This window comes from Gigantopelta aegis, chromosome 1, assembly GCF_016097555.1.
Source record: "Gigantopelta aegis isolate Gae_Host chromosome 1, Gae_host_genome, whole genome shotgun sequence".
Classification (NCBI taxonomy): domain Eukaryota; kingdom Metazoa; phylum Mollusca; class Gastropoda; order Neomphalida; family Peltospiridae; genus Gigantopelta; species Gigantopelta aegis.
This window is the reverse complement of record NC_054699.1, coordinates 2999350-3020898: the sequence shown is the minus strand read 5'-3', so window position 1 is coordinate 3020898 and position 21549 is coordinate 2999350. Positions and strand designations below refer to the sequence as shown.

Below are 21549 nucleotides of genomic sequence, written 5' to 3'. Positions count from 1 at the left end.
TGTGGAGAAAAAAACAGATTTTCAACCTGGAGAAAAACATATCTATACATCCTTCAACCTTTTGGAAGGAAAAATGTCTATCTTCAACCCGTATTTGGAGAAAAAAATATCTTTTCAACCCTGTGGGGAGGAAAAACATATCAGCTATAGAAAGTGTCGACACCACGATATCTATACATCTTCAACCCTGTCGGGAGTCGCTAAAAAATCTGACCTCAATCCTGTGGGAGAAAAAAAAGTAATTGATTTCAACCGGGCTAGAGGTTAAAAAAATATCTCAAGGTAACATCCTAAAATGAGTGGGCGTTATCTTGACACAGGTTTGTTTCAAAAGCTATTCGCACTATTCCCGTATGTGAAGAAGCGGATGTGGCTAGCGCGACATCGGGAAGGAGATGATACTGCAGCCCATCGAGGTGGCCATGGCGATGAGAAAGTCGCGCTCAGAAGAAAGTGTCCGACATTCCACGAGGTACCTCAGTCGCCACGGTTCGCTGGGCTCATCAAGGTGGGCAGCTCGCGCTATCGGGAAAAGTGTCGCTACACAGGTAATACTGACCTCAAGGTGGGCTAGTGCTTCGGATGCGTTATCGTTGAAGTACTAGTGTCGCTACACAGGTAATACTGACCTCAAGGGGGGCTAGTGGCGTTATCGGGAAGTGTCGCTACACAGGTAATACTGACCTCAAGGTGGGCTAGTGGCGCTATCGGGAAGTGTTGCTACACAGGTAATACTGACCTCAAGGGGGGCTAGTCGCGCTATCGGGAAGTGTTGCTACACAGGTAATACTGACCTCAAGGTGGGCTAGTGGCGCTATCGGGAAGTGTCGCTACACAGGTAATACTGACCTCAAGGTGGGCTAGTGGCGTTATCGGGAAGTGTCGCTACCCAGGTAATACTGACCTCAAGGTGGGTTAGTGTGGCGTTACTGATTTCAAGGTGGCGAGTGGTGCTATCGGGAAGTGTCGCTACACAGGTAATACTGAATGGCGTTATCGGGAAGTGTCGCTACACAGGTAATACTGATCTCAAGGTGGGCTAGTGGAAATTATCAATTGTATTACTATAGAGCACTAGTTAAAGCTTCTGTGAGAGTTAGTGGCGTTATCGGGAAGTGTTGCTACACAGGTAATACTGACCTCAAGGTGGGTTAGTGGCGTTATCGGGAAGTGTTGCTACACAGGTAATACTGACCTCAAGGTGGGTTAGTGGCGTTATCGGGAAGTGTTGCTACACAGGTAATACTGACCTCAAGGTGGGTTAGTGGCGTTATCGGGAAGTGTTGCTACACAGGTAATACTGACCTCAAGGTGGGTTAGTGACATTATCGGGAAGTGTTGCTACACAGGTAATGCAGATTTCAAGGTGTAAAACAAATTTAGGCGAGTGATTAATTGCACCCAGAGCTAGAAATAGCGGCCTTCAAAAAGTGAAAAGCAGTCCATTTTTTAGACACAGCAGGTGAAATAAAAATGCACCTGCTAAAATTACAAACTAATAATAATGTGTTTTTGCCCCCTCCTTTGCTTCGGGAATTAAGCATATAATATTTACTGTTTTATGAATCAATTAATCACATATATATGTGTGATCATTATTTGTATTAATTTTTACACACAATACCGGTAAAGTCTCCATATATTATCAGTACATGTATTAAACAGATAGCACTTTTATGCTGTTACAGGTGAATGCTGGTCCACTCGCCTATGCGGAAGCCTTCCTGAATGTGGATGTGGTGGGAAAATACAAGGAGCAGAAAGTAGAAGCCTTGAAAAATGTCTTCAGGTAGGCCGAGTCTTAAGTAAAGATTTCTTCACTCCTTGACCAACAGGTAATTTATAGTTTATGCTGTTACGCCTGAGGGCGGGACATAGTGGTAAGAGGTCACCTGATGCACGATCAATCGAAGATCAATCCCCATCCATGAGCCCATTAGGCTATTTTTCATTCCAGCCAGTGCTCCATAACTAGTATGACAAAAGCCATGGTATGTACTATCCTGTCTGTAGGCTTCTACATATAAAAGATTGCTGCTAATTGAAAGAGGGTAGCCAATGGAATGGCAACAGCAGGTTTTCTCTCGTTATCTCTGTGGTCCTTAACTGTATGTTTTATGCCATATAAACCATCAATAAATATGTATTGAGTACGTCATAATCATTTCTGACAAGTTTAGCAGTACAATGTATAAATAATGTGCCATTGAAGTCTTCTACCTGTAGTGAGTCACCAGATTCTGCCAATTAATGACGTCAAATTCTGTGATTACATGTACCATACTTCTAAAACAAAATGTCTCCATCCCTTTCAGAGAATTTATCAATGTATGCAAAGAAGGTCTTGACCTGAACGCTCAACTTATAACAACCGATCAAAAGGAATACCACGAGTCGCTCAAAGTGGGCTTCAATGAAACCGTCGAACGACTGTCAACCCTTGTTTGGTGAAAAGGTAAACTAGTCTGCAGTTTGTTTTCACCAAGTCTCAGTGTTAGTGGGCCGGTGGCGGCAGTGTGTTGTTGAAAGTACTTGGATCTCTGACAACACTGTGTGGTATTTCTGTCTCAAACTCAGTTTCTTGCTTGAAAATAGTTTTTATTTGTTTCACATCTAATTGTGTGAAAGTTATTTCAGAGTGTGTAATATACCATAGGCATACGGGCTCCCTTTTTTGTAGGAGGGGGCAGTCTGGCTTTTGTCTGAATTAAATGAAAATGCCCGGATCTGGATAACAACATCTATTCATATTAGCATTACCACCAAACAGCTATATAGGGTTGCAAACAAATCACTACGAGCCATGAAAATTAGTTTTCTGGACTTTTTCAATCGCGATAACTTAAGATATTGAGCTGAAATATTGTGTATATCTTTGCCATGTACTATTACAGATTTAACCATTTTTCACAGAGTTATGCCTCTTGAATTTAGGAGATATGGAACAAATTTTGTGCCCGCTAGAGGTCATGTATTACTTTAGCAGTATTCTCGGAATACTTATTAATTTTTTTATTTTTTTTTGCAAAAAGAAAGCTAAAAATTGCTGTCAGGTGAGGATTTTTCCTATGTCAAAAACATATCAGATTAAAAAATCAATGTGCTCTAGTGGTGTCATTAAATAAAATAAACTTTACTTTTTTCCTATGTCAAAAACATATCCGATTAACGTAGGTAAGAAAGTCTTACGTACGAACTTTGTGTCAATATACTAAGCAAGAAACTGAAGTATCATACAGTGTTTTAAGAGTACCGAGGACCTTCAATGGGCACTATTACTTAAATTACTGAAATTGTATCTTTTAACATGTGATTAAAATCCAGTTATTGCTGTTATATCATTTAGTAGTTGATTTTCATAAAGGTAAATTAATGGGTTGGTGTTGGTAGTGTATTTATAACACTAATTTTATCAAAGTAATTATAGTTGTTTGTATGTTGATATATTTATATGAAGTACTCATAATGGAATGGTGGTGTTTGTGATTATGTTGTTTGCTTTGGAAAGGATTGGAAATATAATAAAATTAATAATATAACACAACACAACACTGCACAACACATATAACATGATAACATAACGACATATAACATGATAACATAACAACATATAATACACAGTGAAACCTCTCAAAACCGGAATTCCCTTAAAACCTTAAAACCAGATGTTTTTTATGGTCCCTTTTTAAATATATTTGCAGAAAAGAACCTCTTTAAAACAGATACCTCTTAAAACAGGTCTTTTTACTTGGTCCCCAGGGTGTCCGGTTTAGAGGGGTTTCACTGTATAACAAACGACATAACATAATTCACAGACAGATCAAAATGAATCTGTACAGTAACTGTTCTTTTTAAATTTATGGGACTTGTTTTTTTAGGTGAGATGTTTACAATAAGTTCAACTGCAATATTAAAATAGTATAAAATTGTATACACAAAGAATAAAATGTTGTAGCCCAGTGTAACAGTACATGTTTATTTTTGTCCTGAGGGTGTGAGATGTAGCTCAGTGATAGAGCATTCATCTGAGGGTGTGGGATGTAGCTCAGTGATAGAGCATTCATCTGAGGGTGTGGGATGTAGCTCAGTGATAGAGCATTCATCTGAGGGTGTGGGATGTAGCTCAGTGATAGAGCATTCATCTGAGGGTGTGGGATGTAGCTCAGTGATAGAGCATTCATCTGAGGGTGTGGGATGTAGCTCAGTGATAGAGCATTCATCTGAGGGTGTGAGATGTAGCTCAGTGATAGAGCATTCATCTGAGGGTGTGTGAGATGATGTAGCTCAGTGATAGAGCACTGTCATCATGATAGAGAGGGTGTGGTGGATGTAGCTCAGTGATAGAGCATTCATCTGAGGGTGTGAGATGTAGCTCAGTGATAGAACATTCATCTGAGGGTGTGGGATGTAGCTCAGTGATAGAGCATTCATCTGAGGGTGTGGGATGTAGCTCAGTGATAGAGCATTCATCTGAGGGTGTGGGACGTACCACAATTTGTGGTAAGGTGGGAGCGAGAGAGAGAGAGAGAGAGAGAGAGAGAGAGAGAGAGAGAGAGAGAGAGAGAGAGAGAGAGATGAGAGAGATAGAGAGAGAGAGAGAGAGAAGAGGAGAAGGAGGGGGAGATAGGAGAGATGGGAGATGGAGAGAGGGAGAGAGCGGAGGAGAGAGGAGAGAGTTAGAAGAGAGACAGAGAGCGAGAGAGAAGAGAGAGAGAGGAGGGAGATATGGGAGAGTGAGAAAGGAGAGAGAGAGGAGAGTTAGAAGAGAGAGAGAGAGGAGAGTTAGGAGAGAGAGAGAGAGAGAGAGAGAGAGAGGGAGGGGAGGAGAGATGGGAGAGTGAGAAAAGAGGAGGGAGAGAGAGAAAGAGAGAGAGAGGAGGGAGGAGAGATGGGAGAGTGAGAAGAGAGAGAGGAGAGAGTTAGAAGAGAGATGAGAGACAGAGAGCGAGAGAGGAGGGAGATATGGGAGAGTGAGAAAGGAGAGAGAGAGGACAGTTAGAAGAGAGGAGAGGAAGGAGAGTTAGAAGAGAGATGAGAGAGAGAGAGAGAGAGAGAGAGAGAGGGAGGGAGGGAGGGAGGAGAGAATTAGAAGAGAGATGGGAGAGAGAGGGAGGGAGGGAGGAGAGAGTTATAAGAGAGATGGGAGAGAGAGGGAGGGAAGAGAGAGTTAGAAGAGAGATGGGGGAGAGAGAGAGAGAGGAAGGGAGGAGAGAGTTAGAAGAGAGATGGGAAAGAGAGAGAGAGAGGGAGGGAGGAGAGAGTTAGAAGAGAGATGGGAGAGTGAGAAGAGAGCGAAAGAGATGAGAGAGGGAGGAGAGAGTTAGATGAGAGATGGGAGATAGAGAGAGAGAGGGAGGATAGTTAGAAGAGAGATGGGAGAGTGAGAAGAGAGAGTTAGAAGAGAGATGGGAGAGAGAGTTAGAAGAGAGATGGGAGAGAGAGTTAGAAGAGAGAGAGAGAGGGAGGGGTAGAAAGAGAGAGAGAGTGACAGGAAGAGAGAGACAGGAGAGAGAGAGAGAGAGAGAGAGAGTTAAAGCAGGGAGGGGAGGAAAAGGGTGAGCAAGGGAGGAGGGAGGGACGATGCCAACACACAGGTGATTCGTACTGAAAAGGGATCCGTTTGTGGAATGTACCTTGTCTTTTGTACCAATTGTGGGACATTGAATGAGATGGGGAAGACCCAAGTCCATTGGTTCGTATTGATTCGTATTGATTCTGCAACTAATTGCACCTTAGGCATGAGCTCTTTCAATTGAGCTAAATTCCATCCAGTCATCAATACCTGTCCAAGTAAAACAGACCGGACCTTGAATATTGCATGGGCTTTTCTTCATGATAGACAGTACCATTTTTAATACCAAGACATTTTTAACTGCATAATTTTGATGGTTTTAATTCAATTATAGTTGCCCATTCACTTAGAACAAACTGAAGGTAAGGACTTTTGTGGAATAATTACGGCTTTGGAATATTTTCTAGACTTATATCACAGTGTAGGCAGTTTTCCAGCTCTGTTTTTCATTTATTCTTGTTGTACTCCTAAGTTACGACAGCACTGATGTCACCAGGAACTTTTGAAAGAAGTTCTTTTATGTAGTAATCTACCTGTAGAACAGCAGTTTTAACAATTAAAATGATATGCTACTCAAAAGAATTTAAGGGTCAGACGATATTTTCGACATTATTTTCTGAATGTCAATTATATTAGCTAGACCATAATGTCACGCATGGTATTGTACCATTTTGACGAAGGTGGGTCTAAGCAACCCATAAATGAATTAAAATCCACTGTCATTGACACTGTCGACTAGTTCTAATGGCGAAAACATGCTTACATTTGCACATAAATTAGGGCGAAAGCGAAAGGTCTGCTAAATGCCCATAACTTGCTTTTTCACAAAGCGCTTCATTTGCACGCTTTGCATGTGTATTCCATGTTCCCAATGCAGAATTTCCGTATAATTACGTGACAATCTGCGGACTGCGACTGGAACTCGAGTGTCTGATCAAACCATACGTAATCGTCTGAGAGCCAATAATCTACGCTGCCGTTGCCAGGCTGTTCGACCACCACTCCTACCACGTCACAGAACGGCCAGACGTCACTGGTGCACACTTCATCTGCGGTGGCAACGTGTTCAGTGGGGTCGAGTAATGTTCACTGATGAGTCCAGGTTTAGTCTCCAGTTCAATGACGGTCGGGTTCGTGTCTACAGACGTCCTGGGGAGCGCTTCGCTGACGTTAACGTTAGACAACGTCACCGGTTCGGTGGTGGCAGCGTCATGGTGTGGGGCGGCATCTCTATCCACCACAGGACCCCCCTCTATGTGGTGGATGGCAATCTGAATGGAATCCGCTATCTGAATGAGATTATCCGGCCGTTGGTTCTCCCAGGCCTTCAGCAGATTGGCGGCGGGGCAGTTCTGCAGGATGACAATGCCAGACCCCACCGCACCAGGGTGGTAACGGACTTTCTCAGACAACAAGGTATCGCCAGGATGGATTGGCCAGCATATTCGCCTGACTTGGCCCTAATAGAGCACGCCTGGGACGAATTAGGCAGGAGAGTTCGGGATAACCATGCCCCTCCGGCCATCCTTCATGATCTGGGTCAACTTCTTATGGCAGAGTGGCAGGCCATTCCCCAAGAATTCTTCAGACGTCTGATCAACAGCATGAGGCAACGATGTGTCGAGTGTATTCGCGCCAGGGGTGGATTCACACACTATTAAACGAATGTTCTAATGTGTAAAATCCATGTTTGACAACCTTCAACTTTGACAGCATGTCATGTGACTTTCTTGTATACAGTGACGTTTATTTGTGGGTTTTTGTAAATATGGAACAATAAATAAAAAATTTGGTGTAGTTTACATCATCAATATAATACACTCTGAAACTTATTTGGTTATACATTTTTGACCCTTAAATTCTTTTGAGTAGTATATATTAAATGCTATAGACTGAGTAATTTCTGTGTAAACCAGCTTGATCTCAAAGATCTGGCCCCGTGCTTATAAACCTTAAAGTCTAGACTGTAATAAAGTCCAGACTTTAACGTCACGGCAACGCCATTCAAATAGCATTATGTTAAAGTCTAGACTTTAAGTTTTATAAGCACGGGCCCTGTACAGTGACAACAGCTTGTGGAAAATCTGTCTAATCTAGAACTGTGTAAACCAGTGCATTTCATTAGTACCCTTTAAATCCAGTTTTGCTGCAGTTCACTGTTCATTTTCTTGTTTAGAAATCAGTGTCAGTATAGTGTAAATCAGGAAAAGTTTAATGAATTTATCAAGGTCATACAAGACGCTAATATTTCATGATGTTAAATTTAAAGAGACATACAGCAGACTGTTTCAAAAAACGTTTGTGTGATCGTTTTGTATGTGATTAACTGAACACACATGCTAATGAATTAACCAAAAGGATAGCAATCAACAGTAGTTAGTTAGCATGCACATTGCTGTAATTTTCGACTAAATTCAAAATGTATGTAAGCTGTATAACGTCAGGATTCATGAAGGACATTATTTCAGCTGATCCTACAACTTAAGCTTATTAGTTTTTTAGTTTCTGATAAAGGGCTCGAACTTAAGAATTTGTCTCCCACGGCAATTTAAAAACAAAATTGCAGTTAGTGAAATGGACCACCGACGGCAATTTAAAAACAAAATTGCAGTTAGTGAAATGGACCACCGACGGCAATTTAAAAACAAAATTGCAGTTAGTGAAATGGACCACCGACGGCAATTTAAAAACAAAATTGCAGTTAGTGAAATGGACCACCGACGGCAATTTAAAAACAAAATTGCAGTTAGTGAAATGGACCACTGACGGCAATTTAAAGCCTGTCCATGGCAATTGAAAAAAGAGAAGACTTTTGCAGCAAAACAATAATATGGAAAGGTTATTTTGCTGTATGTAGACATACTTTAAATGCACCAATGTATATATACTGTCAACAAATGTATATCAGATAAAAAAAAAATTGCCACTATTGGGGAGCTTTATCAACGGCACTTTTGTGCCATCGGTGATGCTCCCGGCCTATGGCAATTTCTATCTCAACGACGAGCCTTGTGATATGATGACCTTGCTAAAGTTGTATGTCGCTAATATTTCACTTATTTAGATTCCGCTAAATTTTAATTTGAATACTGTAGTGTATGAGCTGACTTTTGAAATCTTTAAATACCATCCTGGGAAAAAGGGTGTGTTACTTCTTATCAAAGGGACGGCAGGGACGCAGCCCAGTGGTAAAGCGCCCACTTAATGCGCGGTCGGTTTGGGATCGATCCCCCATCAGTGGGCCCATTGGGATATTTTTCGCTCTAGCCAGGGCACCACGATTGGTACATCAAAGGCCATGGTATGTGCTATCCTGTCTATGGGATGGTGCATATAAAAGATCCCTTGCTGCTAATCGAAAAGAGTAGCCCATGAAGTGGCGACATCGGGTTTCCTCCCTCAATATCTGTGTGGTCCTTAACCATATGTCTGACGCCATATAACCGTAAATAAAATGTGTTGAGTGCAGTGTTAAAAAAACCCATTTCCTTCTTTCTTAAAAAAGGAACTATTGTATATCAAGTATTGCATAAAGTGTGTTATGAATTATTGATATAGCTGACCTTAAAGTAATGCCTGTCTCACCTTTACAAAGTAAAAAGATGAGATGTCGGTTTTACTTTTCCGGCGGCAATGGCATCAACTTAAAATTAAAATTTATCTTTAAAACTTTAGCATCAGATCATTTTCTTACAAACTGTAAGTCCTAAAGTCTGAACCACATTGTTAACAATTACGATCAATGAATCTTCTACCGGTGGATTTCCCAAAACTTTTGTCCAGACACAAATTGTGAGAAAAAAACCCAATTACAATGACACAGATTCCACATACAAGACTGTAACGATGTCACCAATATCAACTTGCTGAGATTGCATACGGCAAAATACATACAGTTTTCTTCCGTCTGTCATTTTACTTGTTTATGGAATACTCTTCAAGAGGGGTGGATCGGTATGATCTAACAATGTCATGACATGCGCTAAGGTATAACACACTCATCACGACGTCAGATTAATTACGTCACATACTTAGGATAGGAGGCTTCCACCCCTCTTTAAGATTATTCCACAAAAAAGCAAAATGGCAAACGGTGAAAAATTGCATGTGTTTTGTCCAAGGAGATGTTAACAAAGTCGATATAGGTGATATGGTTTCAGTCTAATATGTGGAATCCATGTCAATGGTAATGGGTTTTTCACAATTTATGTTTGGACAAAAAGTGGAGTACAAATTTAACAGTAATTAAAGGTAGTAGAGTAATTTATTGTAGTTGTTAACAATTTGGGTTCGGACTCTAGGTCAGTGAAACGTAGTTGATAGTCGCACCTATGGGTGTTCATCACAGCTAGTGCACCACAACAGGTTATGGTAGGCAAGCCACATAATTCCATGGAATTCCTTTTGTTTTTCTCTCGTTCTAAGTTGATCATCATGTTTTGCTACTTTAATACACGGTAGTATATATAATATTTATTGGACTTGATTTGATTCACATTTGACAGTTTTTCAATTACCAAGCTTAGTTTTTTGTTGAATTAAAAGTTTTTCTTTAATTAAGTTTACTAACATCATTAACCCTTCTTATCCTAGTCTTTGTATTCAGCAATTCCATATGCATACAAAGTGGGAAGCTATCTGAAGTGCCACACAATATAGTGATTGTGGATTAAGACACTTAAATTTATATTTATTTATTGATCAAAAGAGAGTACATTTAAGTAATTATAATCTAGAGACAGGAGAAAAAGACAAAAATCAGATGTCATCTCTGAAGTTGGCACTTCAACAGAGTGCATGGCAAGTTTATCTCTGTTAATTGTTATCTCCAACAGGAAATCTTTGACTTTGTGGGAAAAGGTGAGTTTCAAAATGTCTGCTACACTTCATTCATGCATTTGGCCTGGATGTTCTTGTCAAGAAACAGAGAGGTTGCCTTGCCCATTAAATTAGAAACCTGCCTTAAACAGACTCCTCAGTCTCTTGGCATTGCAAGATCTTTTCCACCAGCGAAGCCTTTTTAATGACTTGACTTACATATTAAATACATTTCTTTGTTTAGAATACTAATGTATTTATCCAGTGTGTTTATGTTTGACCTATTGTTTGTAGTAGCACAGACTAATATTATTATAGTTTATGTAGTGTGATAACTTTGTAACTGTTCTTTGTCTTGATTTTCTTTTTAATCTTCATAATCTTTGCCACTCTGGCAGTGTTTTTTAAAATATATCTGTAAACAGGATTTGTAAATAAAAATGTTTTTAAAATTATAATAAAAAAAATATTAAAATAATAAAAAAATTCATATGTACAAAGGTGTAAAATCCAGTTTGGGCTACTACAGACATTTGGGAAGCAAGAAAGACATTTTATTATCCACATGATTCAACATAACTGAGTTAATAATAATCATATGAAGCACACATGTAATAACAAGTGTAATGATGTAATTTGGGGAAGCAACGTCATAACATGACGTTGCTTCTCCAGTCCTTGCTCAGACTGTGCAATTGAAATATGACGTCATTTCGTCGTCTCCTTCTAGCTGTGGCTGAAACATTTTGAATTGGGTCATGTTATTCATAAAGATAACAACAATAATAACATGGATAATAAAGAAATTATTACACTTGTGTGTGAGTCGTACTGATTTTATAAAACTCATGTCAGGATTCATGTATTACCCTCGCTGTTGCTCGGGCAATACAAAAATCCTGTCACTCGTTTCGTAAAATCAGTACGACACACAAGCTAGTATAATAATCTCTATATATGCACATATACATACAATTATATTCTAATTCAACTTAAAATATTTAATATGTAATTTTATTTATTAAAAAGGCTCTATTAGTCAGAAACATCTTGCAATGGCTGCAAACTCAGGACAGTCACTTTAACTGCCTTAAAAAAATAGTGCATTAAATAATTAACTGTCCTTAAACAAAAGAAATATACTGTATGGCTGTCAAAATTAGTATCAGCTTGTAGGCTTCTTATGATCATCAATTTTAATAACATGGGGCCTAATTGACAAAGGTCTCTCAGGATCTGCTAGACAACAAAGCATCCTCTTTGCAAGTCTTTTAGCATTGCACTGTGAGATCGCAAAGTTGTGATAGTTTAGTGAATTAGGCCCATGGTTGGTAGCATTGCATATGGAATGGGGGGGTGGGAGGGGGTCTCTTTGTAATAGAAATAATGTGTAGTTTTGACCGGGGCATGGGGTGTGGGGGTGTCTCTTTGTAATAGAAATAATGTGTAGTTTTGACTGGGGTATGGGGGGTGGGGTGTCTCTTTGTAATAGAAATAATGTGTAGTTTTGACTGGCGCATGGGTGGGTGGGGTGGGGTGGGGGGGGGTCTCTTTGTAATGGAAACAACGTGTAGTTTTGACTGGGGCATGGGGTGTGGGGGTGTCTCTTTGTAATAGAAATCATAGTGTCATGCTAATTTCTGTCTATCTTTGCTACTTATTTGAAACAGGGTTGTTTTTTGTTTTTGTTTTTTAAATCAACAGTTTTAAAATACTTTTTTAAAAATTAGTTACAGAAAATAACATTTGCAGATGGTGTGGGATTGCATGGGATGATTGTGCATTAAATCATTTAATTATAGCTAATAGTTGTTCATGGATGCATGCATCATACATACATGGTACAAGGTGTACAAATGCTTTTGTTGGGTTTGATCTAAAAAATAATTTTAACACAAATTGGGGGGGGGGGGGGGGGTGTTGCAGGAGGTTTTAATTCTTTACAATTAATTTGTGATTAAAGTATTAGAACTTACAGTAGATAAAAACATTAATTTGTGATTAAAGTATTAGAACTTACAGTAGATAAAAACATTATTTAATAGTTATCCTGCAACCACCGTTTCTATTGTCAGAATAAGATGACGGATAAAGCAAAGTCATATCCTGCTACTAGCAAGATATGACTTTTGACGTCACTCATGCGACGTCACACGCATAGCCTACATTCCAAAATTACTCATTTGACGTCTAGACAATTGTACAATGTGGCTGAAATAACAGAACTGATAGCTTTTAAAGATAATAACTAGATAATGACGTCGGATATCTGCTTTATCCTGTTCAGGCCGAATAAGAAATTCTGCACAGCAGAGCCACGCAGAATTTCCTATTGTTACCTTCACAGGATAAAGCAGATATCTGACGTCATTAACTAGGTATTCTTTATTGATTGTAACTTAAGGCGACTGTAAGAGAAGTTCTGTTGATCGTAGAAAAATTATATGGTCGCAGGACTAGCTCTGGCACTTGTCAACTTCGCCAATTGCGAGTTTTAAAAACAATTAGCAAATTTTATTTTTATTTGGTGAATAAATTTCATGTAATAATTGTTATTTTATTAGAAAATAATTTTTGAAGTTTGAATAGATGATTTGGTCAAATTTTCGGCTTTCCCAAAGCTAGTCGTTTGTCATTACCTTAAGGTGATTGTAGCACAAAGGTAACTTCGTAAAACACGCCCATGGACATTAGATGATAGTCCGTACCACAGGGAACGCCTTTTTTCATACTTTTTTTTTTTTACTTCAAGTTATTTATTTATGATTTGTAAAAGGCACATAAAAATAGTATACTTTTTGTTATTTCCAAAACACTTTTACTTTTCTTCTTATGTCAAACCAACCTAAAATTATTTACCAAAAAAAACATTTTTATAGAATAATAGGACGAAGTATAGATGTTTGAGTATATTCTTTGTATAATTGTCTTTACTGGTTTTTGTATATGAGATTATTATGGATAATGAATGGATGGATAATGAGTAATGACAGTTTAAACTTGAAAGGGCAAAAGTTACAAGTGAATAAGACTGGCATTGAATATTTTATTACAGTTGGAAGTTTAAAGGTTATGAGCGAATATAATTATTTTTTAATATTTGATTAAGTTGTAAGACTAAAGTTCTATGAGTGAATAAATTTATTTGATCAGAATTGCAAGTTTAAAGGTTATGGGTGAATAACAGTATTTCTTAACGTTTGATTAAAGTTGGAAGTTTATAGTTTTACGAGTGAGTAAATGTATCTTTAAACATGTGATTAAATTCAAAGTTTATTTTCAAAGTTTATTTTCACATATGTGTCTTTAGTTAAGATTAAATTCCAGTTTTGATTAAAATTAATTCTAACATTTAATTAAAATTATCTTGCAAATTAATATGTGAATATTTGAAAGGATTAGGTCTAATTTAAAATTCATCTTCATACTTATCTAGAATGGAAGGGCAAGTTTATGGTTACAAGCTGGGTCCTGGATAATGGTATTTCATCATGTTTCACATACCAGTAACTAGTATTATGACCTTGACCTCGGCATGTAGCTTTGTTGCATGTTGCATCTTCTGTGGTGACAGGTATTTGTAGCCATTGCTGTGACATGTCACAGTGACATACGATACAGTCTATCTCTGTGACATATCAACAGTATGGCATGCCATTCAAGGTAGCTTATATATTTAGTTATGGGTTTGTTTTCTTGTATTAAATTTTCAGAACTGGGAATTTTGTAGTGCTAGCTTATATTTACTATATACGTATGTATGTATTATATATCAAGGTTTCTGCCAGAGGGTAAAATGAGTATGGCGCCAAACCCACAAAATTGTGCAGATTTTATTGTTTTAAGTTAACCTTTTGACAAAATTAATTACTCTTTGTCATTATTGTATGATTTTTCTTAACCTAACCCTAAACTTAACACATTTTCTTTCTGGGGCAGCCCCCTTCCCCTACTTCCTGTTGACTGTGGTTGCATTCAATTCCATAGCGCCATACCCAAAAATTTCTTTCTGGCAGAAACACTGTATATTATACCTCTGATGTGTGCCGCATACATGTAGCTATCTTATCAATATCCATGTCATATTTGTTAGCTGCTGTTGTCACAAGTGAAAGAGTTATTATATATTTGTTGTTTGATTGAATGGAGTGATTTTTGGTTTCCCTTATATCTCTGTGAACACAAAAGATCAAACTTAGTGTTAGGATTTTAATTCTTAAACTGTGATTTATATGATAGCGACAACAACAAATCTCCCAACAGGTTTGTTGGATTATAAAGGACAGGAATGTATTTTGTGGCATTAACATAATGCATAGAAAATATCAGGAATTAGAATACCCCAATGAATTCATCATTGCATATTGTTGACATAAAACATGACAAGTATGAAACCTAGTTTGTAACAAAAGGAAAAAAACAACAAAGAAACAAAAGTGGGGGGGGGGGGGGGACATTACCGCAGAGCTATGCTATTTCTATATATTGAAAGAGCTTGTGGTTTTTTAAACCTATTTCGTAATATTGATTGTGAAAAATATATATCATATAATAATATTAATAATGTCAATAATTTTTGCAATTAAACATCTATGTGAGTTTTGGAATGAACAATTAATGTCATAGAAAGACACTGATTGCATATAGCCAGCCCTCGACACCAATCCAGGGAGACCTACCTTAGGACACATATAAAACAGCAGGATTTCTTCTAATACAAACATTAATTTGAGGTAATGGTTTGCACTTTTAATCTATCTTGCAGATGAAGACCTCAAACTATCAGTAAAGGTTATTTTAATGTGCAATAATGAAAAAGAAGTGATCACTCAAGCCTACATTTTTAAATGTAGTCATAATAGCTGTTGATGCATGGTATTGTGGTCTATTAGAGTGCGCCGAACGGCCCAATACCGTAATCGTAAACTCTATTAACGTGCCTCTATCCAAGGTTCAGGCACGCCTCTCCCACACCCAATACCTCTGACTTCAGCACTCAAGGTTTCTGTTAGGGTTACCTCACCCTTAGTCCATATCAGTCTAGCCTCCACCCATTGACCAGTCCAGCTTGGGTGTCCCTAACAGAAGCCAAAGCTCCTGCTGGCATAGCTCTCTGGGTCACTGAGACATACAAGCCCCCTCACCATCTCAAGGAATGCACTATGAAGGAGGATTTAAAAAAAAAAAAAATTAAATAAAAAAATTAAAAAATTGTTTTAATAAAAAAATATACTGAACATGAAGAAACTTCACCATTGTTAATTACTATAAGGTACCATTCAGAATTATCTACTTTTTTCACAATTATGAACAGCCCCTAAGCTTTATGCTTCAATACTTTTTTTAAGCAATGATTGTGTTAATTAATTATTATTATTATTATAATTAATTACATTAATTATTATTTGTTACAGATTAATTACATTAATTATTATTTGTTACAGATTCTGTCTCTTGAGTTGTATTTTGTAAATATTCATGACTGAATAAGAAATACTGTTTTAACATTAACTTTTATTTATTTTAAAGTTGGTTAATATGTTTTGTTTATTTTAACAGATTCCGCTAACAGACAGTCTTAACAACTTCCGATACTCGTACAATTTCGTGAACCCTGCCCAGGGATCAAGCAGTGCTTGAGAAGAAAAAAACATTTACCATACAGTGTCACGCAGGAATCTGAAACATCAAGTATCAGCAACGTGTATCAAGTAACGTAGAACATCAATTATCGGCAACGTGTATCAAGTAACCTAAAGCATCAAGTATCGGCAACGTGTATTAGTGTATCAAGCAACCTAGAACATCAAGTATCGGCAACATGTATCGGTGTATCAAGTATCGGCAACATGTATCGGTGTATCAAGCAACCTAGAACATCAAGTATCAGCAATGTGTATCGGTGTATCGGCATCTGCTGTTAGTTCATATTATATCCAGATATTATATATAAACTGGTTTGTGCCCAGAACAGACATGCTTGAACTTCTTTTGGATTTATGTTTGTTACATGTTGACAGACAAGACAGGCATTGAAGACAGAAGATATATTATACAATGTGGCTGCAACCAAATCCTCTTGAAGTAAAAACCGAGGGGCCATGTTCAGTCACTAATCAGTCCTAGTGCAAAGATTGTTTCTTGGAACGGGTCCTAAGGGCCCAATTCAATTCAATCTTGCAACTTTGTAATGCAAAAAGGCTTGCAAGGACAATATAATGTTGTTTAAAAGAGCTTAAAGGAAACATGTCACATAAACCATATTTGGCACCAACCATGTACAATTAATTATAAATTGAATCACCTAAAAAAAAAAATTATAAAAAATTAATTACTTAAAATATCTCCATAAAAGAACCCCAGATACGAGCTCTTAGCGGAAATTGCCGATCTTTAATGAGCAGGGCAATCACGAGGTCCCTGACGTCAGAGACGCGTCGCTTGATCTGAAGCCTTACACTTAAAAGCATTAGTCCGTACCACTCATAAAGAATCTAAGACTTGCACAGCTTACCAAAACAATGAGTGTTCGTTCGCAAAACGTTTTGCCGTATCAATATGAGCTGTTAGTAAATGAAGAAAGACACACATTTACTTACAACAGTGATACTGAAGAAAAAACGGATAGCGAGTCGGAGGGTGGAGAAACTGATGGTGCCAGACCAGACCGGTCGACCAATTTACAGCCCGGAGCCCGAAAGTAACCCGGAAACAAAACCAAAACTCGGATGCTAATGCCGAGGTGTATACTGTTCATATTTAGCATAAAGATACACCTCGATATGATGTATTTAAATATGTAAAAAATATAACTGTAGGACAAACTTTTTTTTTTTTTTTTTTTTTTTTTTAGAAAATATCGCATTTTTTATGTTCGGGCTGCTACATAATGAAATCTGTATGCACAGTGTAAACAAACGCTCTAATTTACGACAAGGCGCTTCACTTTCATTAACCTGGCTTGTAAAACAACATAAATGACTTGAGAGTATAATCAACTTTTAAACTAAAATATTTCTATTTGCATCAATAGAACGAAATGGGGTTATAGTATTTTTCTCTCATAAAAAAAAGTAGCATATTATTAGGCCTATTGGTAGGGTGCGTTAGAGTAAAAACGACCACTCACGATACCCAAGTGATAATTTTCTTTTCTTTGGTACTACGTAATTGGTCAGTTTTGTAATTTTAGATGGAAAGTCTACTTAATCAAGGGTTTTACAGCATTATTTACAGTAATGAAGTAGGGCGGCTGATAATGTCCATTAACATTGTACTATAGTCGCGACAGGTTACGCCACAATACCCTGTAATCTTAAAAAAACTGGCACGTATTTTGTACGCATGTCTAGACCGTGGTAATCACTTACCTGGTCGATACCCTGCAATATACACCTGCCAATCAGGAATCACATGTGCAGGCCACGGAAAGAAAGGACCAATTAACTAAAACAACACTCCGATTCTCAAGTCAGCCCGTGGATGAAACATAATAGTTATTTCGACACCGACAGTAGTGGGGTTTTTTGTATTGAACTTCGTGTTGCTTTGGGGCTTCGGGCGATGAGGAACGGTTTTGGTAACGTATTCCGCCCGAAGATTAAAAACATTATTTAAAATTATTATTGTTTTCTACACGTTTTTTAAAAACATATTTAAATACATCGTACTGAGATGTATCCTCATGCCAAATCCCATGTTTGTATATGCCATATTTAATTACTTATTGACGTTTCCTTCTTCGGACGGTGAATACAGATTTTGTTATGTAGGCCTACAGCCCTAACATGAAAAATCTTTTTTTTTCCAAAAAAATAAATAAATAAAAAATTCTACATTTTTGTTTTAACATATATAAATACATCATGCTGAGGTGTATCTTTGTGCCAAATATGTACAATGTACACCTCGGCATTCGCAACCGAGTACTGTTTTTGTCTCCGGGGTAACGTTCGGGCTCCGGGCTGTAATTAGGCGGACACCAAAGTACTATGCGGTGTTGGTGTCCAATCTTTTCTTTTGCGATAAAATACACGCGTCTTTCTTCGGATACAATCCTTTGGAAAACCATAAAAAGACAATCCCGATCGTTTAAACTGTTTATTATTACACCCGAAGGCCGCGCAGTACGGCACTGTTGGACTGAAAAGATCGTAAGCCCCTTACTCCATATATAAACAGTTAACAACAATGGAAGAGTACAGCGGCTCTGACGTCACTTCCCTTTTTTTCCGAACGCTCACGAAGAAATATGCATAAATTGTACTTTGATACTGGTTAGCGTAATTTCTTCATTTTAAGTTAACTACACGTATTTTATTGTTATAAAGTTATTTGTATATTATTTTTATATCATTTTTCTTTTAAAATGAGCTATAATATGGTCTCGTGTCATGTTTCCTTTAAGCGAGCTTTGAGAATTATGCCCCAGGGCTGTACCTAGTCTATACAGTAACTAGAGGCCTGCGTTAAAAATAGGATTCAGGGACCAGTAATGTTAGCCATGTGTTAAGCGACCTATCATGAACTATTTGACTGGTTTCCGATGTAGTCATTCAGTTTTAACATAAAGCATGTGAACCAGTCTAGTGAGCATTTTTCTATTTTGTCTGGCTGGACTCGGACTAGGTCTTTTACTACTGAACAAATAAGCATTTTAAAGCAACACCCTATTCAGGTGATACCCACCAGTCATACAAGTAGGCTCATTCATAAGTCGCCAGTTGCCGTGCATCGTTGACTCCACTGTTCGTGCACGATTGTTATTGTTGCCTGTGTCCATGCCAGGTTGATGTCAATGTCCATGCAGGGTTGATGTCAGTGTCAGTGCAAGGTTGATATCAATGTCCATGTAAGGTTGTCACCAATGTCCAGGAAAGGTTGATGTATGTGCCCATGTAAGAGTAACATCAATGGCCCATGTAGATTTGACATCAGTGTCCATGGATGTTGACACCTTTGTCCATAAAGGGTTGACACCAGTGTCCATGAAGGGTTGACACCAGTGTCCATGAATGTTGACACCTTTGTCCATAAAGGGTTGACAGCAGTGTCCATAAAGGGTTGACACCAGTGTCCATTAAGGGTTGACACCGGTGTTCAGTGAGGGTTGACAGTGTTCATGGAGGGTGGGTTGACATAAGTGTCCATGGAGGGTGGGTTGACACCAGTGTCCATGAAGGGTTGACATCAACCAGTGTCCATGAAGGGTTGACATCAGTGTCTATGGAGGGTTGACAAGTGTCCATGGAGGGTGGCTTGACATCATTGTCCATGGAGGGTTGACATCAGTGTTCATGGAGGGTTGACAAGTGTCCATAAAGGGTTGACATCAATGTCCATGGACAGTGTGTTGACAACAGTGTCCATGAAGGGTTGACATCAACCAGTGTCCATGAAGGGTTGATATCAGTGTCCATGAAGGGTTGAGATCAGTGTTCATGGAGGGTTGACAAGTGTCCATAAAGGGTTGACATCAATGTCCATGGACAGTGTGTTGACATCAGTGTCCATGAAGGGTTGACATCAACCAGTGTCCATGAAGGGTTAACATTAGAATCCACGATGGTTTAACATCAATATCCAGTGTCCTTGAACGTAGTGACACTTGTGTCCATCAATGTCCATGATTGTTCACAGACAATTTCATACCCTTAAATCTATGCCGTGTACTTAAATGTATGTTTTGCACCTTAATGCTGTTACCGTAGTAATTATATTTGCTTAAATAAAGCTGTACATTTACTTCCACATTTGCCACAGTACATCAAGTTGAATTCCTACTGCAGTCATTCTAAAACTTATAATCTTACAGTACAATTTAATAGCAGTGACTGCATTTGTATTCTTCAAAATACTATTGTTCCATGGTGTCATCTTTACTGGATTATGACTTTGTGACACATAATGTATCACATAGTGTTACATAAGGTTATACAGGTCACCACAGCTGTCTATCAAGTTTTATGAACCATTGGCTAATGAAAATGGTACCTGTAGATTGTGTTGCATCACCATGCGGGTAAACAGCCGTTAATATCTGTTGAGGGAAGGTTCTATGAATGAACAAATGTTGCTGAGAGTTGTTCCAGAAGGAATTGCAAGAAAGTAGTGTGGTATAGTTGTTTTGCATATTCCCACCAGTGCCTCCACCCACAAAATAAAATTGTATTTAAAGCAAGTATGTGTAGAAAATAAATTCCATGTAACCGACAATGAACAAACAAAAATAATACTACAGTGAAACCTCTCAAAACCAGACCCTCTGTAAACCAGAATCCCCTCAAAACCGGACCCTCTATAAACCAGAATCCCCTCAAAACTGGACATTTCTCATGGTCCCTTTTTAAACATCTGTACAGAAGAGAACCTCTCTAAACCGGATACCTCTTAAAACCAAACTTTTTACTTGGTGCCAAGGGTGTCCAGTTTAGAGGAGTTTGACTGTAATGATTTTTATTTATGATGCCTTCCACCTCCCTCATGTAAGATACATTTAGTCCAGGTTTTTGGTAAAACTGAGATGTCAATATGGAATAGAATGAAACAGCTATGTTAAAGTTAATAAAAAGTGATTGGGATGAGTTTGGTTGCTGTTGCGGGGGTTTTTGGAGGGATGGGGGTTTGTTTAACAACTCCACTAAAGCACATTAATTAATTGTCAATTATTGGATTTAAAACATTTGACATAAAGTTTTCAGAAGAAAGCCTATACAACACATACCATGGCCTTTGATGTACCTGTCATGGGGGCAGTGGTTGGAATGGGGGAATATCAAATAGGCCCACCAAGGTGGTTCTAGCCTATAACCCAAGCACCTCAGGCAAGCAAGGTTAATAATAAAATAAAATCTCATGATATTCTTTAATTTGTTGCCATGTTTTAATGCAAATTGTTTTTCCATTTCATTCTGTTCTGTATTTTAGCAACTACACCTTTCCATTTTTATTTTTTTTAAATGGTCTCTCTTAATCATTGTTATATTTGACTGGTTAAAAGACAGGTTTCCATAGAAAGAATCGATCTTTTTTTATGATGTATGTGAAGTCAAATATATTAAAATAATAATTAAGGTTTTTATACATGTTGTGAAAATCGGTACTTGTAAAGATGAAAGAGTGAAATTTGCTGCTGAGAGGAAGGGGGAGGTTAAGGGTCA

At 38.1% G+C, this 21549-nt stretch overlaps 1 long non-coding RNA gene across 4 annotated transcripts; it reads left to right on the top strand.

Annotated features, from left to right (window-relative positions):
- Positions 1–494: 494 nt before the first annotated feature.
- Positions 495–16623, top strand: LOC121369255. Of its 4 annotated transcripts, none has more exons than XR_005957582.1 (5): positions 495–548; positions 1689–1789; positions 2316–2455; positions 10408–10432; positions 15950–16623. It is a non-coding gene; the product is annotated as an uncharacterized LOC121369255 (long non-coding RNA). The 4 variants fall into 4 exon arrangements; XR_005957586.1 differs by lacking the exon at positions 10408–10432 and adding an exon at positions 5907–5934; XR_005957581.1 differs by lacking the exons at positions 495–548; positions 10408–10432 and adding an exon at positions 652–673.
- Positions 16624–21549: the final 4926 nt, after the last annotated feature.